The sequence below is a fragment of the Cyprinodon variegatus genome, unplaced genomic scaffold, assembly GCF_000732505.1.
Source record: "Cyprinodon variegatus isolate N-32 unplaced genomic scaffold, C_variegatus-1.0 Scaffold105, whole genome shotgun sequence".
NCBI classification, from domain to species: domain Eukaryota; kingdom Metazoa; phylum Chordata; class Actinopteri; order Cyprinodontiformes; family Cyprinodontidae; genus Cyprinodon; species Cyprinodon variegatus.
Window position 1 is genome coordinate 1116607 of NW_015150558.1, and position 3413 is coordinate 1120019.

Below are 3413 nucleotides of genomic sequence, written 5' to 3' on the forward strand. Positions count from 1 at the left end.
TCACAGCTCTATGGAGCAGCATCAGACTCATATTCTGACTAGAATTGAGTCGGACTACGTCAGGCTACGGATTTCTGGCTCATGGTAAAAAAAAATCACTCCAAAATAAATTGATGGTGAATAAATTTTAAAAAGACAATCGAACTCCCCCTTGCGTTTGTCAGCCGATGCACTTCATGAACACCGGCACGCTGCGCTCCAGGAAGCTTATTTACGCATTCCAGTGGCAAAAAGGTGCTACGCAAACATGAGCAATACGCTGGTCATCGAGCTGCTGTTTGTGCGGCCGCGCACGCTACACGTTAGCTGGGAGCTACGGCAACAGCTGATGTACCAGCATCAATAACTGACCGTGTATGCGAGTTAAAAATAAGGGTTTGTGCTTTCCTCGCCGCACAAAACCTCTTATTCACACCTGATATAGATGCACTCTTGCCAGCTTCTGGCCGTTTTTGGTAGTGGATTTTCAAAAGTCAAATTTAGTCTTCAGTCATTCGTGCAATAATTGGAAATACACACGCACAGGGCCATATATTTATATATATTTATATATAAATAAATAAATAAAAACATATATGGGCGTGTGTGTCGAAAAAGTTCAGGCTTTAATCCCTAGTTCTGTTACCAGGCTGAACAGCTCCAGTGTTACGCCTCAACAGGTCTAGGATTCATTAACCCCAAAAATGAGTCCAGATAGAGGATTTTCATTAAAAGTCCGATTTGTTTCTACCGTATCCATGCAACCCACCACGACAATGAGTGAAAAGATTTTTTCCGCAGATATCACGGATTATTTTCACACATGCGGTGCCTGGACTGCACAACTACGGCCCCCGCAGGCATGGATGGACTGGGAATCCTGGGCTGTTGGCCTGCCTCCTTCATTACTCACACAGGTTAATCAACTCGTTATCTGAAGAAATCAATAACTGTTTTCTTGTGATAACGAGATAATTATCTCGTTATCACAAGAAAACAATTAATGGTTTAAACGTGATAATGAGATAGTTACGTCATTATCTCGAGAAGGCAAAGGCAAAGAAAAAAAAGTGGAGTATGACCACTCTAGGCTTCCGTACTTTTGATATTAAAGCTTGATATTCCACTCAGCGACTATAAAGCCCTATAGTTCTCATCCACCTTTGATAGAACGTTATCGCCCCCTCTGGCCTGGCATGCTTATTTCAGATGCAGCACATTTCAAGGCCTTGTGTTTGTAGAGCAGCTACTGTGAATAATGAAGGAAGTGTTAAAGAGCAGAACTTTTTTTGATAGTTTAGGTTCTTTTTTTAATCTTATCATGATGTTTCTGTCTTGCTATATAGACTGTAAGCTCTTCTGTATCAGCTGTTATTGAATATTTATCTGTTATCAGTTCTGCTGTGAAGCTGGAGAGGATGTTCCACCTTCTGTCGAGTTCATCGCTGCAGCGCAGAGACTAACTTATTCCCCAGCTGAATATACTGCATGATTCTGTTCATAAAATCCCTGTTTAAGGTCGTTTTGGCGTCCGGCTCGCTGCCATTGCCCCGTAAGAAACATTCCCGCTTCCCCAGCTGCTGTTTGGGGCGGCGCCGGCACGCCTGCGCGACGTGGGAGAGTATTTATTAGTTGTAGCATATTTTCATTTATCATGACGGTCCCGATGCCAGCCGACGGTTCTTCATCGGGTCAACTGATGCCGGTTCTGGTCTGGTCTCCTTGGAGACCGGGCGGAAAGTTTCCTGACACTTGAAGTATGGCTGAAATGTATTCAGATGTGTATTTTAAGCTGTTGTTTACTGTGTGTTTTTATATAACTGATACCTCTTTGTACAAAACAGAAGTATGGACATTTTTTACTGTTGATAGTAGCTGAAAACATGAAGGTACTTTTATTTCCATTAAATAAAACTCTGAATGAAAGGATTTGCCTTTTCTAATCTTTATATGAGTCTAAATGAGGCAGAGTCGGGTGCAGATGTGAGGTTTGTGGTTGTTTTTATCCCCTGGAGTGATTCTGTTTGACTTTACCTTCATAAAATTAACCTTTAATTCTCTTGAGTTTTGTTGAAAAACTGACTTTTTCAAACAAAATCAAATAATTTAAACTGATTTTATGAATGATGATCAGAGGTTCTGAGGCTGGTACCCCAAAACCGTTAGATAATTTCACTAAGGGAGGTTAAACGGAAGCAGCTGTCGCCCCCTGCTGGTGGGCGGGGCAGCATCTCATCGGCTGAAACTCATAAAAAACATAAGCAGCTAATCTGGTAAAACCAAAAAATTATTTAACTAAAAGCTGGGCCGGGGCCAACTGGGAAAAACATAAACTTTGAAGGTCAATTTATCCTGAACATTTTCTCTTAATTTAAAGGTATAGAGGAGGATCTTTTATTTCCGGGTGGATCATCTAAATAAGTGGTGCTCCTAATTGTCAGTCATTCTTGTGATATGTTTACATAAGGCCGTCCTACGTGATCATCCTGTTAGCTATCTTTTCAGCGCACTTTCAGACGTATATCTGTGGTGAGCAACGGTTTCAGACAGTCATTGAAGCTCACTTTTCTCACCGCCGTTCTTTGAAAATGGCCGAGGGTCGGAAGAGAAAAAGTTTCTACGAGGTTGATGAGAAGAAAAGAAAGGCCTCAGAAGAGGCAGATATATCCCAGAATGCTTTGCGCTGAGAGCTCTCCTCGCAAAGCGTTACAATACCTTTAAGCAAGTAAGTGATACAAGTTGCCTATTAAACAAGTTTAAAAAGAGAGAAAAACCCACTCATTTGAGTGCATGATATCTAATTTTAAAAACTAAAATCCAGCTCTGCAGTGTCCTACTCATAGGAGCTTCCTTTGAAACAACAAAGAAGTGTATTGTGAAAATATGTTTGACTTTGTTTTACAACTTGTTTAGAAATGATTTCACACCACCGGTTAATTCTTTAATGAAAAGGAAACGTCTACAGAGAATTTCTGCATCCTTTTAGAGTCATGTGATACGCTTGTGTTTGATGCGGCTCCAGCAGGTCTGATATTGTTGTTGAGTTCCTCAAAACCTCCACCTGATCCAGCTCAGTCACATTCCAACAACAAACATGGATGAACTTTATTAGGATTTAAAGTACTGAACAGACATATAGAAGGAAAGTGATACACAATCATTAAGGCATTTCACGGGGCCCAGAAAGAACCTCTAGTTACACCAAATGCCTTTGGAAGTCATATGATTAGTTAATAAACTTCAGATGTTTGCAGAATGAACGCAGATCCATCAGTTTCTAAGAGGTTTGTTAGTGAAAAACCAGATCCTAAACATGACTGAAGCTTTTCAGAGATGAAAGCAGTTCTGCCGCTGTGCTAAAACTACTGTGTTCAACAGCAAAATAAGAAGGTTTTCTGTTTCATTTAGCATCTCTTCTAGCCTGGGTGCCAGTC